We start from the raw sequence: 22,925 nt of genomic DNA on the forward strand, positions 1-22,925 counted from the left end.
ACCAGTCGGCAGGAAACCAGTCGCCAGGAAACCAGTCGGCAGGAAACCAGTCGCCAGGAAACCAGTTGGCAGGAAACCAGTCGGCAGGAAACCAGTCGGCAGGAAAGCAGTCAGCCGGAAACCAGTCGGCAGGAAACCAGTCGGCAGGAAACCAGTCGCCAGGAAACCAGTCGCCAGGAAACCAGTCAGCCGGAAACCAGTCAGCCGGAAACCAGTCAGCCGGAAACCAGACTGCAGGAAACCAGTCAGCCGGAAACCAGTCAGCAGGAAACCAGTCAGCCGGAAACCAGTCGGCAGGAAACCAGTCAGCCGGAAACCAGTCGGCAGGAAACCAGTCGGCAGGAAACCAGTCGCCAGGAAACCAGTCGGCAGGAAACCAGTCTGCAGGAAACCAGTCAGCCGGAAACCAGTCAGCAGGAAACCAGTCAGCCGGAAACCAGTCGGCAGGAAACCAGTCAGCAGGAAACCAGTCGGCAGGAAACCAGTCGGCAGGAAACCAGTCGGCAGGAAACCAGTCGGCAGGACACCAGTCGGCAGGAAACCAGTCGGCAGGAAACCAGTCGGCAGGAAACCAGTCAGCCGGAAACCAGTCAGCAGGAAACCAGTCAGCCGGAAACCAGTCGGCAGGAAACCAGTCAGCAGGAAACCAGTCGGCAGGAAACCAGTCAGCCGGAAACCAGTCAGCAGGAAACCAGTCGGCAGGACACCAGTCAGCAGGACACCAGTCAGCAGGAAACCAGTCAGCCGGAAACCAGTCAGCCGGAAACCAGTCAGCAGGAAACCAGTCGGAAGGGAAACCAGTCGGCAGGAAACCAGTCGGCAGGAAACCAGTCAGCCGGAAACCAGTCGGCAGGAAACCTGTCGGCAGGAAACCAGTCGGCAGGAAACCAGTCGGCAGGACACCAGTCAGCAGGAAACCAGTCAGCCGGAAACCAGTCAGCCGGAAACCAGTCAGCTGGAAACCAGTCGGCAGGAAACCAGTCGGCAGGAAACCAGTCGGCCGGAAACCAGTCAGCCGGAAACCAGTCAGCAGGAAGCCAGTCAGCCGGAAACCAGTCGGCAGGAAACCAGTCGGCAGGAAACCAGTCGGCAGGAAACCAGTCGGCCGGAAACCAGTCGGCCGGAAACCAGTCAGCAGGAAACCAGTCGGCAGGAAACCAGTCGGCAGGAAACCAGTCAGCCGGAAACCAGTCGGCAGGAAACCAGTCGGCAGGAAACCAGTCAGCCGGAAACCAGTCAGCAGGAAACCAGTCGGCAGGAAACCAGTCGGCCGGAAACCAGTCAGCAGGAAACCAGTCAGCAGGAAACCAGTCAGCCGGAAACCAGTCAGCAGGAAACCAGTCAGCAGGAATCCAGTCAGCCGGAAACCAGTCAGCCGGAAACCAGTCAGCCGGAAACCAGTCAGCAGGAAACCAGTCAGCAGGAAACCAGTCAGCAGGAAACCAGTCAGCCGGAAACCAGTCAGCAGGAAACCAGTCGGCAGGAAACCAGTCGGCAGGAAACCAGTCGCCAGGGAACCAGTCAGCAGGAAACCAGTCAGCCGGAAACCAGTCGGCAGGAAACCAGTCGGCAGGAAACCAGTCGGCAGGAAACCAGTCGGCAGGAAACCAGTCAGCAGGAAACCAGTCAGCAGGAAACCAGTCAGAAGGAAAACCAGTCGGCAGGAAACCAGTCGGCAGGAAACCAGTCAGCCGGAAACCAGTTAGCCGGAAACCAGTCAGCCGGAAACCAGTCAGCAGGAAACCAGTCAGCAGGAAACCAGTCAGCCGGAAACCAGTCAGCAGGAAACCAGTCAGCAGGAAACCAGTCAGCCGGAAACCAGTCAGCAGGAAACCAGTCAGCCGGAAACCAGTCGGCAGGAAACCAGTCAGCCGGAAACCAGTCAGCAGGAAACCAGTCAGCAGGAAACCAGTCAGCCGGAAACCAGTCAGCCGGAAACCAGTCAGCAGGAAACCAGTCAGCCGGAAACCAGTCGGCAGGAAACCAGTCGGCAGGAAACCAGTCAGCAGGAAACCAGTCAGCCGGAAACCCGTCGGCAGGAAACCAGTCGGCAGGAAACCAGTCGGCAGGAAACCAGTCGGCAGGACACCAGTCGGCAGGAAACCAGTCGGCAGGAAACCAGTCGGCAGGAAACCCGTCGGCAGGAAACCAGTCGGCAGGAAACCAGTCAGCCGGAAACCAGTCAGCAGGAAACCAGTCAGCCGGAAACCAGTCAGCAGGAAACCAGTCAGCAGGACACCAGTCAGCAGGAAACCAGTCGGCAGGAAACCAGTCGGCAGGAAACCAGTCGGCCGGAAACCAGTCAGCCGGAAACCAGTCAGCCGGAAACCAGTCAGCCGGAAACCAGTCGGCAGGAAACCAGTCAGCCGGAAACCAGTCGGCAGGAAACCAGTCAGCCGGAAACAAGTCGGCAGGAAACCAGTCAGCAGGAAACCAGTCAGCGGGAAACCAGTCAGCAGGAAACCAGTCAGCAGGAAACCAGTCGGCCGGAAACCAGTCAGCAGGAAACCAGTCAGCCGGAAACCAGTCAGCAGGAAACCAGTCAGCCGGAAACCAGTCAGCAGGAAACCAGTCGGCAGGAAACCAGTCGGCAGGAAACCAGTCGGCAGGAAACCAGTCAGCCGGAAACCAGTCAGCAGGAAACCAGTCAGCAGGAAACCAGTCAGCAGGAAACCAGTCAGCCGGAAACCAGTCAGCAGGAAACCAGTCAGCAGGAAACCAGTCAGCCGGAAACCAGTCAGCAGGAAACCAGTCAGCAGGAAACCAGTCAGCCGGAAACCAGTCAGCAGGAAACCAGTCAGCCGGAAACCAGTCAGCAGGAAACCAGTCGCCGGAAACCAGTCGGCAGGAAACCAGTCGGCAGGAAACCAGTAGCCAGGAAACCAGTTGGCAGGAAACCAGTCAGCAGGAAACCAGTCGGCCGGAAACCAGTCAGCAGGAAACCAGTCAGCCGGAAACCAGTCAGCAGGAAACCAGTCAGCAGGAAACCAGTCAGCCGGAAACCAGTCGGCAGGAATCCAGTCAGCCGGAAACCAGTTGGCAGGAAACCAGTCGGCAGGAAACCAGTCTGCAGGAAACCAGTCAGCCGGAAACCAGTCAGCCGGAAACCAGTCAGCAGGAAACCAGTCGCCAGGAAACCAGTCAGCAGGAAACCAGTCAGCCGGAAACCAGTCAGCAGGAAACCAGTCAGCCGGAAACCAGTCGGCAGGAAACCAGTCGGCAGGAAACCAGTCGCCAGGAAACCAGTCGGCAGGAAACCAGTCTGCAGGAAACCAGTCAGCCGGAAACCAGTCAGCAGGAAACCAGTCAGCCGGAAACCAGTCGGCAGGAAACCAGTCAGCAGGAAACCAGTCGGCAGGAAACCAGTCGGCAGGAAACCAGTCGGCAGGACACCAGTCGGCAGGAAACCAGTCGGCAGGAAACCAGTCGGCAGGAAACCAGTCGGCAGGAAACCAGTCAGCCGGAAACCAGTCAGCAGGAAACCAGTCAGCCGGAAACCAGTCAGCAGGAAACCAGTCAGCAGGACACCAGTCAGCAGGAAACCAGTCGGCAGGAAACCAGTCGGCAGGAAACCAGTCGGCCGGAAACCAGTCGGCCGGAAACCAGTCGGCCGGAAACCAGTCAGCAGGAAACCAGTCAGCAGGAAACCAGTCAGCAGGAAACCAGTCAGCAGGAAACCAGTCGGCCGGACACCAGTCGGCCGGAAACCAGTCGGCAGGAAACCAGTCGGCAGGAAACCAGTCAGCCGGAAACCAGTCAGCAGGAAACCAGTCAGCCGGAAACCAGTCAGCAGGAAACCAGTCGGCAGGAAACCAGTCGGCAGGAAACCAGTCAGCAGGAAACCAGTCGGCAGGAAACAAGTCGGCAGGAAACCAGTCGCCAGGAAACCAGTCGCCAGGAAACCAGTTGGAAGGAAACCAGTCAGCAGGAAACCAGTCGGCAGGAAACCAGTCAGCAGGAAACCAGTCGGCAGGAAACCAGTCAGCAGGAAACCAGTCGGCAGGAAACCAGTCGGCAGGAAACCAGTCGGCAGGAAACCAGTCAGCCGGAAACCAGTCGGCAGGAAACCAGTCGGCAGGAAACCAGTCGGCAGGAAACCAGTCAGCCGGAAACCAGTCGGCAGGAAACCAGTCAGCAGGAAACAAGTCAGCGGGAAACCAGTCAGCAGGAAACCAGTCAGCAGGAAACCAGTCGGCCGGACACCAGTCGGCCGGAAACCAGTCGGCAGGAAACCAGTCGGCAGGAAACCGGTCAGCCGGAAACCAGTCAGCAGGAAACCAGTCAGCCGGAAACCAGTCAGCAGGAAACCAGTCGGCAGGAAACCAGTCGGCAGGAAACCAGTCAGCAGGAAACCAGTCGGCAGGAAACCAGGCGGCAGGAAACCAGTCGCCAGGAAACCAGTCGCCAGGAAACCAGTTGGAAGGAAACCAGTCAGCAGGAAACCAGTCGGCAGGAAACCAGTCAGCAGGAAACCAGTCGGCAGGAAACCAGTCAGCAGGAAACCAGTCGGCAGGAAACCAGTCGGCAGGAAACCAGTCGGCAGGAAACCAGTCAGCCGGAAACCAGTCGGCAGGAAACCAGTCGGCAGGAAACCAGTCTGCAGGAAACCAGTCAGCCGGAAACCAGTCGGCAGGAAACCAGTCGGCAGGAAACCAGTTTGCAGGAAACCAGTCAGCCGGAAACCAGTCAGCCGGAAACCAGTCAGCAGGAACCCAGTCGCCAGGAAACCAGTCAGCAGGAAACCAGTCAGCCGGAAACCAGTCAGCAGGAAACCAGTCAGCCGGAAACCAATCGGCAGGAAACCAGTCGGCAGGAAACCAGTCGCCAGGAAACCAGTCGGATGGAAACCAGTCAGCAGGAAACCAGTCAGCCGGAAACCAGTCAGCAGGAAACCAGTCAGCCGGAAACCAGTCGGCAGGAAACCAGTCGGCAGGAAACCAGTCGGCAGGGAACCAGTCAGCAGGAAACCAGTCAGCAGGACACCAGTCGGCAGGAAACCAGTCGGCAGGAAACCAGTCGGCCGGAAACCAGTCGGCAGGAAACCAGTCGGCAGGAAACCAGTCAGCCGGAAACCAGTCAGCAGGAAACCAGTCAGCCGGAAACCAGTCAGCAGGAAACCAGTCAGCAGGACACCAGTCAGCAGGAAACCAGTCGGCAGGAAACCAGTCGGCAGGAAACCAGTCGGCCGGACACCAGTCAGCCGGAAACCAGTCAGCCGGAAACCAGTCAGCAGGAAACCAGTCAGCAGGAAACCAGTCAGCAGGAAACCAGTCAGCCGGAAACCAGTCAGCAGGAAACCAGTCAGCCGGAAACCAGTCGCCAGGAAACCAGTCAGCCGGAAACCAGTCAGCAGGAAACCAGTCAGCCGGAAACCAGTCAGCAGGAAACCAGTCGCCGGAAACCAGTCAGCCAGAAACCAGTCAGAAGGAAACCAGTCAGCCGGAACCAAGTCAGCAGGAAACCAGTCAGCTGGAAACCAGTCAGCAGGAAACCAGTCAGCAGGAAACCAGTCAGCCGGAAACCAGTCAGCAGGAAACCAGTCAGCCGGAAACCAGTCACCAGGAAACCAGTCGCCGGAAACCAGTCGGCAGGAAACCAGTCGGCAGGAAACCAGTCGCCAGGAAACCAGTCGGCAGGAAACCAGTCGGCAGGAAACCAGTCGGCAGGAAACCAGTCAGCCGGAAACCAGTCGGCAGGAAACCAGTCAGCCGGAAACCAGTCGGCAGGAAACCAGTCGGCAGGAAACCAGTTGGCAGGAAACCAGTCGCCAGAAAACCAGTCAGCCGGAAACCAGTCAGCCGGAAACCAGTCAGCAGGAAACCAGTCAGCCGGAAACCAGTCGGCCGGAAACCAGTCGGCAGGAAACCAGTCGGCAGTAAACCAGTCGGCAGGACACCAGTCAGCAGGAAACCAGTCGGCAGGAAACCAGTCGGCAGGAAACCAGTCGGCAGGAAACCAGTCAGCAGGAAACCAGTCAGCAGGAAACCAGTCGGCAGGAAACCAGTCGGCAGGAAACCAGTCTGCAGGAAACCAGTCAGCAGGAAACCAGTCGGCAGCACACCAGTCAGCAGGAAACCAGTCAGCAGGAAACCAGTCAGCAGGACACCAGTCGGCAGGAAACCAGTCGGCAGGAAACCAGTCGGCAGGAAACCAGTCGGCAGGAAACCAGTCAGCAGGAAACCAGTCGGCAGGAAACCAGTCGCCAGGAAACCAGTCGGCAGGAAACCAGTCGGAAGGAAACCAGTCGGAAGGAAACCAGTCAGCCGGAAACCAGTCGGCAGGAAACCAGTCGGCAGGAAACCAGTCGGCAGGAAACCAGTCGGCAGGAAACCAGTCAGCCGGAAACCAGTCGGCAGGAAACCAGTCGGCAGGAAACCAGTCTGCAGGAAACCAGTCAGCCGGAAACCAGTCAGCCGGAAACCAGTCAGCAGGAAACCAGTCGCCAGGAAACCAGTCAGCAGGAAACCAGTCGGCAGGAAACCAGTCGGCAGGAAACCAGTCGCCAGGAAACCAGTCGGAAGGAAACCAGTCGGCAGGAAACCAGTCAGCCGGAAACCAGTCGGCAGGAAACCAGTCGGCAGGAAACCAGACGGCAGGAAACCAGTCAGCAGGAAACCAGTCGGCAGGAAACCTGTCGGCAGGAAACCAGTCGGCAGGAAACCAGTCGGCAGGACACCAGTCGGCAGGACACCAGTCAGAAGGAAACCAGTCAGCCGGAAACCAGTCAGCCGGAAACCAGTCAGCAGGAAACCAGTCAGCAGGAAACCAGTCAGCTGGAAACCAGTCGCCAGGAAACCAGTCAGCAGGAAACCAGTCGGCAGGAAACCAGTCAGAGGGAAACCAATCAGCCGGAAACCAGTCAGCAGGAAACCAGTCAGCAGGAAACCAGTCAGCCGAAAACCAGTCAGCAGGAAACCAGTCAGCCGGAAACCAGTCAGCAGGAAACCAGTCAGCAGGAAACCAGTCAGCCGGAAACCAGTCAGCAGGAAACCAGTCAGCCAGGAAACCAGTCAGCAGGAAACCAGTCAGCCGGAAACCAGTCGGCAGGAAACCAGTCAGCAGGAAACCAGTCAGCAGGAAACCAGTCAGCAGGAAACCAGTCAGCCGGAAACCAGTCGCCAGGAAACCAGTCAGCCGGAAACCAGTCAGCAGGAAACCAGTCAGCCGGAAACCAGTCAGCAGGAAACCAGTCGCCGGAAACCAGTCAGCCGGAAACCAGTCAGCAGGAAACCAGTCAGCCGGAACCAAGTCAGCAGGAAACCAGTCAGCCGGAAACCCGTCAGCAGGAAACCAGTCGCCGGAAACCAGTCAGCAGGAAACCAGTCAGCCGGAAACCAGTCAGCCGGAAACCAGTCAGCAGGAAACCAGTCAGCCGGAAACCAGTCAGCAGGAAACCAGTCGGCAGGAAACCAGTCGGCAGGAAACCAGTCGGCAGGAAACCAGTCGGCCGGAAACCAGTCAGCAGGAAACCAGTCAGCCGGAAACCAGTCAGCAGGAAACCAGTCAGCAGGAAACCAGTCAGCCGGAAACCAGTCGGCACGAAACCAGTCAGCCGGAAACCAGTCAGCAGGAAACCAGTCAGCAGGAAACCAGTCGGCCGGAAACAAGTCGGCAGGAAACCAGTCAGCAGGAAACCAGTCAGCCGGAAACCAGTCGGCAGGAAACCAGTCGGCAGGAAACCAGTCGGCAGGAAACCAGTCAGCCGGAAACCAGTCAGCAGGAAACCAGTCAGCCGGAAACCAGTCAGCAGGAAACCAGTCGGCAGGAAACCAGTCGGCAGGAAACCAGTCGGCAGGAAACCAGTCGTCAGGAAACCAGTCAGCCGGAAACCAGTCAGCCGGAAACCAGTCAGCAGGAAACCAGTCAGCAGGAAACCAGTCAGCCGGAAACCAGTCAGCAGGAAACCAGTCGCCGGAAACCAGTCGGCAGGAAACCAGTCGGCAGGAAACCAGTCGGCAGGAAACCAGTCGCCAGGAAACCAGTCGGCAGGAAACCAGTCAGCCAGAAACCAGTTGGCAGGAAACCAGTCGGCAGGACACCAGTCAGCCGAAAACCAGTCAGCAGGAAACCAGTCAGCCGGAAACCAGTCGGCAGGAAACCTGTCGGCAGGAAACCAGTCGGCAGGAAACCAGTCGGCAGGACACCAGTCGGCAGGAAACCAGTCAGCCGGAAACCAGTCAGCCGGAAACCAGTCAGCCGGAAACCAGTCAGCAGGAAACCAGTCAGCCGGAAACCAGTCAGCTGGAAACCAGTCAGCAGGAAACCAGTCAGCAGGAAACCAGTCGGCAGGAAACCAGTCAGCAGGAAACCAGTCAGCCGGAAACCAGTCAGCCGGAAACCAGTCAGCCAGGAAACCAGTCAGCAGGAAACCAGTCAGCCGGAAACCAGTCGGCAGGAAACCAGTCAGCAGGAAACCAGTCAGCCGGAAACCAGTCAGCAGGAAACCAGTCAGCAGGAAACCAGTCAGCCAGGAAACCAGTCAGCAGGAAACCAGTCAGCAGGAAACCAGTCAGCCGGAAACCAGTCAGCAGGAAACCAGTCAGCAGGAAACCAGTCAGCCAGGAAACCAGTCAGCAGGAAGCCAGTCAGCCGGAAACCAGTCGGCAGGAAACCAGTCGGCAGGAAACCAGTCAGCAGGAAACCAGTCAGCAGGAAACCAGTCAGCCGGAAACCAGTCGCCAGGAAACCAGTCAGCCGGAAACCAGTCAGCAGGAAACCAGTCAGCCGGAAACCAGTCAGCAGGAAACCAGTCGCCGGAAACCAGTCAGCCGGAAACCAGTCAGCAGGAAACCAGTCAGCCGGAACCAAGTCAGCAGGAAACCAGTCAGCAGGAAACCAGTCAGCAGGAAACCAGTCGCCGGAAACCTGTCAGCAGGAAACCAGTCAGCCGGAAACCAGTCAGCAGGAAACCAGTCAGCCGGAAACCAGTCAGCAGGAAACCAGTCGCCGGAAACCAGTCGCCAGGAAACCAGTCGCCGGAAACCAGTCGCCAGGAAACCAGTCGGCAGGAAACCAGTCGGCAGGAAACCAGTCGGCCGGAAACCAGTCAGCAGGAAACCAGTCAGCCGGAAACCAGTCAGCAGGAAACCAGTCAGCAGGAAACCAGTCAGCCGGAAACCAGTCGGCAGGAAACCAGTCAGCCGGAAACCAGTCAGCAGGAAACCAGTCAGCAGGAAACCAGTCAGCCGGAAACCAGTCAGCAGGAAAGCAGTCAGCCGGAAACCAGTCAGCAGGAAACCAGTCAGCCGGAAACCAGTCGCCAGGAAACCAGTCAGCAGGAAACCAGTCGGCAGGAAACCAGTCAGCCGGAAACCAGTCAGCAGGAAACCAGTCAGCAGGAAACCAGTCAGCCGGAAACCAGTCAGCAGGAAACCAGTCGGCAGGAAACCAGTCAGCCGGAAACCAGTCAGCAGGAAACCAGTCAGCAGGAAACCAGTCAGCCGGAAACCAGTCAGCAGGAAACCAGTCAGCAGGAAACCAGTCAGCCGGAAACCAGTCAGCAGGAAACCAGTCAGCCGGAAACCAGTCGGCAGGAAACCAGTCAGCCGGAAACCAGTCAGCAGGAAACCAGTCAGCAGGAAACCAGTCAGCCGGAAACCAGTCAGCAGGAAACCAGTCAGCCGGAAACCAGTCGGCAGGAAACCAGTCAGCCGGAAACCAGTCAGCAGGAAACCAGTCAGCAGGAAACCAGTCAGCCGGAAACCAGTCAGCAGGAAACCAGTCAGCCGGAAACCAGTCAGCAGGAAACCAGTCAGCAGGAAACCAGTCAGCCGGAAACCAGTCAGCAGGAAACCAGTCAGCCGGAAACCAGTCGGCAGGAAACCAGTCAGCCGGAAACCAGTCAGCAGGAAACCAGTCAGCAGGAAACCAGTCAGCCGGAAACCAGTCAGCAGGAAACCAGTCAGCCGGAAACCAGTCGGCAGGAAACCAGTCAGCAGGAAACCAGTCAGCCGGAAACCAGTCAGCAGGAAACCAGTCAGCAGGAAACCAGTCAGCAGGAAACCAGTCGGCAGGACACCAGTCGGCAGGAAACCAGTCAGCAGGACACCAGTCAGCAGGAAACCAGTCAGCAGGAAACCAGTCGGCAGGAAACCAGTCGGCAGGAAACCAGTCAGCAGGAAACCAGTCAGCACGACACCAGTCAGCAGGAAACGAGTCGGCAGGAAACCAGTCGGCCGGAAACCAGTCGGCAGGAAACCAGTCGTCAGGAAACCAGTCAGCCGGAAACCAGTCAGCCGGAAACCAGTCAGCAGGAAACCAGTCAGCAGGAAACCAGTCAGCAGGAAACCAGTCGGCCGGAAACCAGTCGGCAGGAAACCAGTCGGCAGGAAACCAGTCAGCAGGAAACCAGTCAGCAGGAAACCAGTCAGCCGGAAACCAGTCGGCAGGAAACCAGTCGGCCGGAAACCAGTCGGCAGGAAACCAGTCAGCAGGAAACCAGTCGTCAGGAAACCAGTCAGCCGGAAACCAGTCAGCCGGAAACCAGTCAGCAGGAAACCAGTCAGCAGGAAACCAGTCAGCCGGAAACCAGTCAGCAGGAAACCAGTCAGCCGGAAACCAGTCGGCAGGAAACCAGTCGGCAGGAAACCAGTCGGCAGGAAACCAGTCGGCAGGACACCAGTCAGCAGGAAACCAGTCAGCAGGACACCAGTCAGCAGGAAACCAGTCGGCAGGAAACCAGTCAGCAGGACACCAGTCAGCAGGAAACCAGTCAGCAGGAAACAAGTCAGCAGGAAACCAGTCAGCAGGACACCAGTCAGCAGGAAACCAGTCAGCAGGAAACCAGTCGGCGGGAAACCAGTCGGCAGGAAACCAGTCAGCCGGAAACCAGTCAGCAGGAAACCAGTCAGCAGGAAACCAGTCAGCAGGAAACCAGTCAGCAGGAAACCAGTCGGCAGGAAACCAGTCAGCCGGAAACCAGTCGGCAGGAAACCAGTCGGCAGGAAACCAGTCGGCAGGAAACCAGTCAGCCGGAAACCAGTCAGCAGGAAACCAGTCAGCAGGAAACCAGTCGGCCGGAAACCAGTCGGCCGGAAACCAGTCGGCAGGAAACCAGTCGGCATGAAACCAGTCAGCAGGAAACCAGTCAGAAGGAAACCAGTCAGCCGGATACCAGTCAGCAGGAAACCAGTCGGCCGGAAACCAGTCGGCAGGAAACCAGTCAGCAGGAAACCAGTCGTCAGGAAACCAGTCAGCCGGAAACCAGTCAGCCGGAAACCAGTCAGCAGGAAACCAGTCAGCAGGAAACCAGTCAGCAGGAAACCAGTCAGCCGGAAACCAGTCAGCAGGAAACCAGTCAGCCGGAAACCAGTCGCCAGGAAACCAGTCAGCCGGAAACCAGTCAGCAGGAAACCAGTCAGCCGGAAACCAGTCAGCAGGAAACCAGTCGCCGGAAACCAGTCAGCCGGAAACCAGTCAGCAGGAAACCAGTCAGCAGGAAACCAGTCAGCAGGAAACCAGTCAGCCGGAAACCAGTCAGCCGGAACCAAGTCAGCCGGAAACCAGTCAGCCGGAAACCCGTCAGCAGGAAACCAGTCGCCGGAAACCAGTCAGCAGGAAACCAGTCAGCCGGAAACCAGTCCGCAGGAAACCAGTCAGCCGGAAACCAGTCGGCAGGAAACCAGTCGCCAGGAAACCAGTCGGCAGGAAACCAGTCGGCAGGAAACCAGTCGGCAGGAAACCAGTCAGCCGGAAACCAGTCAGCAGGAAACCAGTCAGCCGGAAACCAGTCAGCAAGAAACCAGTCAGCCGGAAACCAGTCAGCAGGAAACCAGTCAGCCGGAAACCAGTCGCCAGGAAACCAGTCGCCAGGAAACCAGTCGCCAGGAAACCAGTCAGCAGGAAACCAGTCAGCCGGAAACCAGTCAGCAGGAAAGCAGTCAGCCGGAAACCAGTCGGCAGGAAACCAGTCGGCAGGACACCAGTCAGCAGGAAACCAGTCAGCAGGACACCAGTCAGCAGGAAACCAGTCAGCAGGAAACCAGTCGGCAGGAAACCAGTCAGCAGGAAACCAGTCAGCAGGAAACCAGTCAGCAGGACACCAGTCAGCAGGAAACCAGTCAGCAGGACACCAGTCGGCAGGAAACCAGTCGGCAGGAAACCAGTCGGCAGGAAACCAGTCAGCCGGAAACCAGTCAGCCGGAAACCAGTCAGCAGGAAACCAGTCAGCCGGAAACCAGTCAGCAGGAAACCAGTCAGCAGGAAACCAGTCAGCCGGAAACCAGTCGGCAGGAAACCAGTCAGCCGGAAACCAGTCGGCAGGAAACCAGTCAGCCGGAAACCAGTCAGCCGGAAACCAGTCAGCAGGAAACCAGTCGGCAGGAAACCAGTCGGCAGGAAACCAGTCGGCAGGACACCAGTCAGCAGGAAACCAGTCAGCAGGACACCAGTCAGCAGGAAACCAGTCGGCAGGAAACCAGTCAGCAGGACACCAGTCAGCAGGAAACCAGTCAGCAGGAAACAAGTCAGCAGGAAACCAGTCAGCAGGACACCAGTCAGCAGGAAACCAGTCAGCAGGAAACCAGTCGGCGGGAAACCAGTCGGCAGGAAACCAGTCAGCCGGAAACCAGTCAGCAGGAAACCAGTCAGCAGGAAACCAGTCAGCAGGAAACCAGTCAGCAGGAAACCAGTCAGCCGGAAACCAGTCGGCAGGAAACCAGTCAGCCGGAAACCAGTCGGCAGGAAACCAGTCGGCAGGAAACCAGTCGGCAGGAAACCAGTCGGCAGGAAACCAGTCAGCCGGAAACCAGTCAGCAGGAAACCAGTCGGCCGGAAACCAGTCGGCCGGAAACCAGTCGGCCGGAAACCAGTCGGCAGGAAACCAGTCGGCATGAAACCAGTCAGCAGGAAACCAGTCAGAAGGAAACCAGTCAGCCGGATACCAGTCAGCAGGAAACCAGTCGGCCGGAAACCAGTCGGCAGGAAACCAGTCAGCAGGAAACCAGTCGTCAGGAAACCAGTCAGCCGGAAACCAGTCAGCCGGAAACCAGTCAGCAGGAAACCAGTCAGCAGGAAACCAGTCAGCCGGAAACCAGTCAGCAGGAAACCAGTCAGCCGGAAACCAGTCGCCAGGAAACCAGTCAGCAGGAAACCAGTCAGCAGGAAACCAGTCAGCCGGAAACCAGTCAGCAGGAAACCAGTCAGCCGGAAACCAGTCAGCAGGAAACCAGTCAGCCGGAAACCAGTCAGCAGGAAACCAGTCGCCGGAAACCAGTCAGCCGGAAACCAGTCAGCAGGAAACCAGTCAGCCGGAACCAAGTCAGCCGGAAACCAGTCAGCCGGAAACCCGTCAGCAGGAAACCAGTCGCCGGAAACCAGTCAGCAGGAAACCAGTCAGCCGGAAACCAGTCCGCAGGAAACCAGTCAGCCGGAAACCAGTCGGCAGGAAACCAGTCGCCAGGAAACCAGTCGGCAGGAAACCAGTCGGCAGGAAACCAGTCGGCAGGAAACCAGTCAGCCGGAAACCAGTCAGCAGGAAACCAGTCAGCCGGAAACCAGTCAGCAAGAAACCAGTCAGCCGGAAACCAGTCAGCAGGAAACCAGTCAGCCGGAAACCAGTCGCCAGGAAACCAGTCGCCAGGAAACCAGTCGCCAGGAAACCAGTCAGCAGGAAACCAGTCAGCCGGAAACCAGTCAGCAGGAAAGCAGTCAGCCGGAAACCAGTCGGCAGGAAACCAGTCGGCAGGAAACCAGTCGGCAGGACACCAGTCAGCAGGAAACCAGTCAGCAGGACACCAGTCAGCAGGAAACCAGTCAGCAGGACACCAGTCGGCAGGAAACCAGTCAGCAGGAAACCAGTCAGCAGGAAACCAGTCAGCAGGACACCAGTCGGCAGGAAACCAGTCGGCAGGAAACCAGTCGGCAGGAAACCAGTCGGCAGGAAACCAGTCAGCCGGAAACCAGTCAGCCGGAAACCAGTCAGCAGGAAACCAGTCAGCCGGAAACCAGTCAGCAGGAAACCAGTCAGCAGGAAACCAGTCAGCCGGAAACCAGTCGGCAGGAAACCAGTCAGCCGGAAACCAGTCGGCAGGAAACCAGTCAGCCGGAAACCAGTCAGCCGGAAACCAGTCAGCAGGAAACCAGTCAGCAGGAAACCAGTCGGCCGGAAACCAGTCAGCCGGAAACCAGTCGGCAGGAAACCAGTCGGCAGGAAACCAGTCAGCAGGAAACCAGTCAGCAGGAAACCAGTCAGCCGGAAACCAGTAAGCAGGAAACCAGTCAGCAGGAAACCAGTCAGCAGGAAACCAGTCAGCCGGAAACCAGTCGGCAGGAAACCAGTCAGCCGGAAACCAGTCAGCAGGAAACCAGTCAGCAGGAAACCAGTCAGCCGGAAACCAGTCAGCAGGAAACCAGTCAGCAGGAAACCAGTCAGCCGGAAACCAGTCGGCAGGAAACCAGTCGGCAGGAAACCAGTCGGCAGGAAACCAGTCAGCCGGAAACAAGTCAGCAGGAAACCAGTCCACAGGAAACCAGTCGGCAGGAAACCAGTCGTCAGGAAACCAGTCAGCCGGAAACCAGTCAGCCGGAAACCAGTCAGCAGGAAACCAGTCAGCAGGAAACCAGTCAGCCGGAAACCAGTCAGCAGGAAACCAGTCAGCCGGAAACCAGTCAGCAGGAAACCAGTCAGCCGGAAACCAGTCGCCAGGAAACCAGTCAGCAGGAAACCAGTCGCCAGGAAACCAGTCGCCAGGAAACCAGTCAGCAGGAAACCAGTCGCCGGAAACCAGTCAGCCGGAACCAAGTCAGCAGGAAACCAGTCAGCCGGAAACCAGTCAGCAGGAAACCAGTCGGCAGGAAACCAGTCGGCAGGAAACCAGTCGCCAGGAAACCAGTCGGCAGGAAACCAGTCGCCAGGAAACCAGTCGGCAGGAAACCAGTCGCCAGGAAACCAGTCGGCAGGAAACCAGTCAGCCAGAAACCAGTCGGCAGGAAACCAGTCGGCAGGACACCAGTCGGCAGGAAACCAGTCAGCAGGAAACCAGTCAGCCGGAAACCAGTCAGCAGGAAACCAGTCGGCAGGAAACCAGTCGGCAGGACACCAGTCAGAAGGAAACCAGTCAGCAGGAAACCAGTCAGCCGGAAACCAGTCAGCCGGAAACCAGTCAGCTGGAAACCAGTCGCCGGAAACCAGTCAGCAGGAAACCAGTCGGCAGGAAAGCAGTCAGCAGGAAACCAGTCAGCCGGAAACCAGTCAGCAGGAAACCAGTCGCCGGAAACCAGTCAGCCGGAAACCAGTCGCCAGGAAACCAGTCAGCAGGAAACCAGTCAGCCGGAAACCAGTAAGCAGGAAACCAGTCAGCAGGAAACCAGTCAGCAGGAAACCAGTCAGCCGGAAACCAGTCGGCAGGAAACCAGTCAGCCGGAAACCAGTCAGCAGGAAACCAGTCAGCAGGAAACCAGTCAGCCGGAAACCAGTCAGCAGGAAACCAGTCAGCAGGAAACCAGTCAGCCGGAAACCAGTCGGCAGGAAACCAGTCGGCAGGAAACCAGTCGGCAGGAAACCAGTCAGCCGGAAACAAGTCAGCAGGAAACCAGTCCACAGGAAACCAGTCGGCAGGAAACCAGTCGTCAGGAAACCAGTCAGCCGGAAACCAGTCAGCCGGAAACCAGTCAGCAGGAAACCAGTCAGCAGGAAACCAGTCAGCCGGAAACCAGTCAGCAGGAAACCAGTCAGCCGGAAACCAGTCAGCAGGAAACCAGTCAGCCGGAAACCAGTCGCCAGGAAACCAGTCAGCAGGAAACCAGTCGCCAGGAAACCAGTCGCCAGGAAACCAGTCAGCAGGAAACCAGTCGCCGGAAACCAGTCAGCCGGAACCAAGTCAGCAGGAAACCAGTCAGCCGGAAACCAGTCAGCAGGAAACCAGTCGGCAGGAAACCAGTCGGCAGGAAACCAGTCGCCAGGAAACCAGTCGGCAGGAAACCAGTCGCCAGGAAACCAGTCGGCAGGAAACCAGTCGCCAGGAAACCAGTCGGCAGGAAACCAGTCAGCCAGAAACCAGTCGGCAGGAAACCAGTCGGCAGGACACCAGTCGGCAGGAAACCAGTCAGCAGGAAACCAGTCAGCCGGAAACCAGTCAGCAGGAAACCAGTCGGCAGGAAACCAGTCGGCAGGACACCAGTCAGAAGGAAACCAGTCAGCAGGAAACCAGTCAGCCGGAAACCAGTCAGCCGGAAACCAGTCAGCTGGAAACCAGTCGCCGGAAACCAGTCAGCAGGAAACCAGTCGGCAGGAAAGCAGTCAGCAGGAAACCAGTCAGCCGGAAACCAGTCAGCAGGAAACCAGTCGCCGGAAACCAGTCAGCCGGAAACCAGTCGCCAGGAAACCAGTCAGCAGGAAACCAGTCAGCCGGAACCCAGTCAGCAGGAAACCAGTCAGCCGGAAACCAGTCAGCCGGAAACCAGTCGCCAGGAAACCAGTCAGCCGGAAACCAGTCAGCAGGAAACCAGTCAGCCGGAAACCAGTCGGCAGGAAACCAGTCAGCAGGAAACCAGTCAGCAGGAAACCAGTCAGCCGGAAACCAGTCGGCAGGAAACCAGTCAGCAGGACACCAGTCAGCCGGAAACCAGTCAGCAGGAAACCAGTCAGCCGGAAACCAGTCGGCAGGAAACCAGTCGGCAGGAAACCAGTAGGCAGGAATCCAGTCGGCAGGAAACCAGTCAGCAGGAAACCAGTCGGCAGGAAACCAGTCAGCCGGAAACCAGTCAGCAGGAAACCAGTCGGCCGGAAACCAGTCAGCAGGAAACCAGTCAGAAGGAAACCAGTCAGCCGGAAACCAGTCAGCAGGAAACCAGTCGGCAGGAAACCAGTCAGCCGGAAACCAGTCAGCCGGAAACCAGTCAGCCGGAAACCAGTCGCCAGGAAACCAGTCAGCCGGAAACCAGTCGGCAGGAAACCAGTCAGCCGGAAACCAGTCGGCCGGAAACCAGTCAGCAGGAAACCAGTTGTAAGGAAACCAGTCAGCCGGAAACCAGTCAGCCGGAAACCAGTCAGCAGGAAACCAGTCAGCCGGAACCAAGTCAGCAGGAAACCAGTCAGCCGGAAACCAGTCAGCAGGAAACCAGTCGTAAGGAAACCAGTCAGCCGGAAACCAGTCGGCAGGAAACCAGTCGGCCGGAAACCAGTCAGCAGGAAACCAGTCGGCCGGAAACCAGTCAGCAGGAAACCAGTCGTAAGGAAACCAGTCAGCCGGAAACCAGTCGTAAGGAAACCAGTCAGCCGGAAACCAGTCGGCAGGAAACCAGTCGGCCGGAAACCAGTCGGCAGGAAACCAGTCGGCCGGAAACCAGTCAGCAGGAAACCAGTCGTAAGGAAACCAGTCAGCCGGAAACCAGTCAGCCGGAAACCAGTCAGCAGGAAACCAGTCAGCCGGAACCAAGTCAGCAGGAAACCAGTCAGCCGGAAACCAGTCAGCAGGAAACCAGTCAGCAGGAAACCAGTCAGCCGGAACCAAGTCAGCAGGAAACCAGTCGCCGGAAACCAGTCAGCCGGAAACCAGTCGGCAGGAAACCAGTCGGCAGGAAACCAGTCGGCAGGAAACCAGTCAGCCAGAAACCAGTCAGCCGGAAACCAGTCGGCAGGAAACCAGTCAGCAGGACACCAGTCAGCCGGAAACCAGTCAGCAGGAAACCAGTCAGCAGGAAACCAGTCTGCAGGAAACCAGTCAGCCGGAACCAAGTCAGCAGGAAACCAGTCGCCGGAAACCAGTCAGCCGGAAACCAGTCGGCAGGAAACCAGTCGGCAGGAAACCAGTCAGCCGGAAACCAGTCGCCAGGAAACCAGTCAGCCGGAAACCAGTCAGCAGGAAACCAGTCGCCGGAAACCAGTCAGCCGGAAACCAGTCAGCAGGAAACCAGTCAGCAGGAAACCAGTCAGACGGAAGCCAGTCGGCCGGAAACCAGTCAACCGGAAACCAGTCGGCAGGAAACCAGTCGGCCGGAAACCAGTCAGCCGGAAACCAGTCAGCCGGAAACCAGTCAGCAGGACACCAGTCAGCAGGAAACCAGTCGTAAGGAAACCAGTCAGCCGGAAACCAGTCAGCAGGAAACCAGTCGCCGGAAACCAGTCAGCCGGAAACCAGTCAGCAGGACACCAGTCAGCAGGAAACCAGTCGTAAGGAAACCAGTCAGCCGGAAACCAGTCAGCAGGAAACCAGTCGCCGGAAACCAGTCAGCCGGAAACCAGTCAGCAGGAAACCAGTCAGCAGGAAACCAGTCAGCAGGAAACCAGTCAGCAGGAAACCAGTCGTCAGGAAACCAGTCAGCCGGAAACCAGTCAGCCGGAAACCAGTCAGCAGGAAACCAGTCAGCAGGAAACCAGTCAGCAGGAAACCAGTCAGCCGGAAACCAGTCAGCAGGAAACCAGTCAGCCGGAAACCAGTCAGCAGGAAACCAGTCAGCAGGAAACCAGTCAGCCGGAAACCAGTCAGCCGGAAACCAGTCAGCCGGACACCAGTCAGCAGGAAACCAGTCGGCCGGAAACCAGTCGGCAGGAAACCAGTCGCCGGAAACCAGTCAGCCGGAAACCAGTCAGCAGGAAACCAGTCAGCCGGAAACCAGTCAGCAGGAAACCAGTCAGCCGGAAACCAGTCAGCAGGAAACCAGTCGCCGGAAACCAGTCGGCAGGAAACCAGTCGGCAGGAAACCAGTCGGCAGGAAACCAGTCAGCCAGAAACCAGTCGGCAGGAAACCAGTCGGCAGGACACCAGTCGGCCGGAAACCAGTCGGCAGGAAACCAGTCGGCAGGAAACCAGTCAGCCGGAAACCAGTCAGCAGGAAACCAGTCAGCCGGAAACCAGTCGCCAGGAAACCAGTCGCCAGGAAACCAGTCAGCAGGAAACCAGTCAGCCGGAACCCAGTCAGCAGGAAACCAGTCAGCCGGAAACCAGTCAGCCGGAAACCAGTCGCCAGGAAACCAGTCAGCCGGAAACCAGTCAGCAGGAAACCAGTCAGCCGGAAACCAGTCGGCAGGAAACCAGTCAGCAGGAAACCAGTCAGCCGGAAACCAGTCGGCAGGAAACCAGTCAGCAGGAAACCAGTCAGCCGGAAACCAGTCGGCAGGACACCAGTCAGCCGGAAACCAGTCAGCCGGAAACCAGTCAGCCGGAAACCAGTCAGCTGGAAACCAGTCAGCAGGAAACCAGTCGCCAGGAAACCAGTCAGCAGGAAACCAGTCAGCAGGAAACCAGTCGCCGGAAACCAGTCAGCAGGAAACCAGTCAGCCGGAAACCAGTCAGCAGGAAACAAGTCAGCCGGAAACCAGTCAGCAGGAAACCAGTCAGCAGGAAACCAGTCAGCCGGAAACCAGTCAGCCGGAAACCAGTCAGCTGGAAACCAGTCAGCAGGAAACCAGTCGCCAGGAAACCAGTCAGCAGGAAACCAGTCAGCAGGAAACCAGTCGCCGGAAACCAGTCAGCAGGAAACCAGTCAGCAGGAAACCAGTCAGCAGGAAACCAGTCAGCAGGAAACCAGTCAGCCGGAAACCAGTCAGCAGGAAACCAGTCGCCGGAAACCAGTCAGCCGGAAACCAGTCGCCAGGAAACCAGTCAGCAGGAAACCAGTCAGCCGGAACCCAGTCAGCAGGAAACCAGTCAGCCGGAAACCAGTCAGCCGGAAACCAGTCGCCAGGAAACCAGTCAGCCGGAAACCAGTCAGCAGGAAACCAGTCAGCCGGAAACCAGTCGGCAGGAAACCAGTCAGCAGGAAACCAGTCAGCCGGAAACCAGTCGGCAGGAAACCAGTCAGCAGGACACCAGTCAGCAGGAAACCAGTCAGCAGGAAACCAGTCAGCCGGAAACCAGTCGGCAGGAAACCAGTCGGCAGGAAACCAGTCGGCAGGAAACCAGTCAGCCGGAAACCAGTCGGCAGGAAACCAGTCGGCAGGAAACCAGTCGGCAGGAAACCACTCAGCAGGAAACCAGTCAGCAGGAAACCAGTCGGCAGGAAACCAGTCAGCAGGAAACCAGTCGGCAGGAAACCAGTCAGCCGGAAACCAGTCAGCAGGAAACCAGTCGGCCGGAAACCAGTCAGCAGGAAACCAGTCAGCAGGAAACCAGTCAGCCGGAAACCAGTCAGAAGGAAACCAGTCGGCAGGAAACCAGTCAGCCGGAAACCAGTCAGCCGGAAACCAGTCGCCAGGAAACCAGTCAGCCGGAAACCAGTCGGCAGGAAACCAGTCGGCAGGAAACCAGTCGGCAGGAAACCAGTCAGCCGGAAACCAGTCAGCCGGAAACCAGTCAGCAGGAAACCAGTCAGCAGGAAACCAGTCAGCAGGAAACCAGTCAGCAGGAAACCAGTCAGCCGGAAACCAGTCGGCAGGAAACCAGTCAGCCGGAAACCAGTCGGCAGGAAACCAGTCGGCAGGAAACCAGTCGGCAGGAAACCAGTCAGCCGGAAACCAGTCAGCAGGAAACCAGTTGGCCGGAAACCAGTCGGCCGGAAACCAGTCGGCCGGAAACCAGTCGGCAGGAAACCAGTCGGCAGGAAACCAGTCAGCAGGAAACCAGTCAGAAGGAAACCAGTCAGCCGGATACCAGTCAGCAGGAAACCAGTCGGCCGGAAACCAGTCGGCAGGAAACCAGTCAGCAGGAAACCAGTCGTCAGGAAACCAGTCAGCCGGAAACCAGTCAGCCGGAAACCAGTCAGCAGGAAACCAGTCAGCAGGAAACCAGTCAGCAGGAAACCAGTCAGCCGGAAACCAGTCAGCAGGAAACCAGTCAGCCGGAAACCAGTCGCCAGGAAACCAGTCAGCCGGAAACCAGTCAGCAGGAAACCAGTCAGCCGGAAACCAGTCAGCAGGAAACCAGTCGCCGGAAACCAGTCAGCCGGAAACCAGTCAGCAGGAAACCAGTCAGCCGGAACCAAGTCAGCCGGAAACCAGTCAGCCGGAAACCCGTCAGCAGGAAACCAGTCGCCGGAAACCAGTCAGCAGGAAACCAGTCAGCCGGAAACCAGTCCGCAGGAAACCAGTCAGCCGGAAACCAGTCGGCAGGAAACCAGTCGCCAGGAAACCAGTCGGCAGGAAACCAGTCGGCAGGAAACCAGTCGGCAGGAAACCAGTCAGCCGGAAACCAGTCAGCAGGAAACCAGTCAGCCGGAAACCAGTCAGCAAGAAACCAGTCAGCCGGAAACCAGTCAGCAGGAAACCAGTCAGCCGGAAACCAGTCGCCAGGAAACCAGTCGCCAGGAAACCAGTCAGCAGGAAACCAGTCAGCCGGAAACCAGTCAGCAGGAAAGCAGTCAGCCGGAAACCAGTCGGCAGGAAACCAGTCGGCAGGAAACCAGTCGGCAGGACACCAGTCAGCAGGAAACCAGTCAGCAGGACACCAGTCAGCAGGAAACCAGTCAGCAGGAAACCAGTCGGCAGGAAACCAGTCAGCAGGAAACCAGTCAGCAGGAAACCAGTCAGCAGGACACCAGTCGGCAGGAAACCAGTCGGCAGGAAACCAGTCGGCAGGAAACCAGTCAGCCGGAAACCAGTCAGCCGGAAACCAGTCAGCAGGAAACCAGTCGGCCGGAAACCAGTCAGCAGGAAACCAGTCAGCAGGAAACCAGTCAGCCGGAAACCAGTCGGCAGGAAACCAGTCAGCCGGAAACCAGTCGGCAGGAAACCAGTCAGCCGGAAACCAGTCAGCCGGAAACCAGTCAGCAGGAAACCAGTCAGCAGGAAACCAGTCGGCCGGAAACCAGTCAGCCGGAAACCAGTCGGCAGGAAACCAGTCGGCAGGAAACCAGTCAGCAGGAAACCAGTCAGCAGGAAACCAGTCAGCCGGAAACCAGTAAGCAGGAAACCAGTCAGCAGGAAACCAGTCAGCAGGAAACCAGTCAGCCGGAAACCAGTCGGCAGGAAACCAGTCAGCCGGAAACCAGTCAGCAGGAAACCAGTCAGCAGGAAACCAGTCAGCCGGAAACCAGTCAGCAGGAAACCAGTCAGCAGGAAACCAGTCAGCCGGAAACCAGTCGGCAGGAAACCAGTCGGCAGGAAACCAGTCGGCAGGAAACCAGTCAGCCGGAAACAAGTCAGCAGGAAACCAGTCCACAGGAAACCAGTCGGCAGGAAACCAGTCGTCAGGAAACCAGTCAGCCGGAAACCAGTCAGCCGGAAACCAGTCAGCAGGAAACCAGTCAGCAGGAAACCAGTCAGCCGGAAACCAGTCAGCAGGAAACCAGTCAGCCGGAAACCAGTCAGCAGGAAACCAGTCAGCCGGAAACCAGTCGCCAGGAAACCAGTCAGCAGGAAACCAGTCGCCAGGAAACCAGTCGCCAGGAAACCAGTCAGCAGGAAACCAGTCGCCGGAAACCAGTCAGCCGGAACCAAGTCAGCAGGAAACCAGTCAGCCGGAAACCAGTCAGCAGGAAACCAGTCGGCAGGAAACCAGTCGGCAGGAAACCAGTCGCCAGGAAACCAGTCGGCAGGAAACCAGTCGCCAGGAAACCAGTCGGCAGGAAACCAGTCGCCAGGAAACCAGTCGGCAGGAAACCAGTCAGCCAGAAACCAGTCGGCAGGAAACCAGTCGGCAGGACACCAGTCGGCAGGAAACCAGTCGGCAGGAAACCAGTCAGCCGGAAACCAGTCAGCAGGAAACCAGTCGGCAGGAAACCAGTCGGCAGGACACCAGTCAGAAGGAAACCAGTCAGCAGGAAACCAGTCAGCCGGAAACCAGTCAGCCGGAAACCAGTCAGCTGGAAACCAGTCGCCGGAAACCAGTCAGCAGGAAACCAGTCGGCAGGAAAGCAGTCAGCAGGAAACCAGTCAGCCGGAAACCAGTCAGCAGGAAACCAGTCGCCGGAAACCAGTCAGCCGGAAACCAGTCGCCAGGAAACCAGTCAGCAGGAAACCAGTCAGCCGGAACCCAGTCAGCAGGAAACCAGTCAGCCGGAAACCAGTCAGCCGGAAACCAGTCGCCAGGAAACCAGTCAGCCGGAAACCA

This window comes from Telmatherina bonti (assembly GCF_933228915.1).
Source record: "Telmatherina bonti genome assembly, chromosome: 20".
Taxonomy (NCBI): domain Eukaryota; kingdom Metazoa; phylum Chordata; class Actinopteri; order Atheriniformes; family Telmatherinidae; genus Telmatherina; species Telmatherina bonti.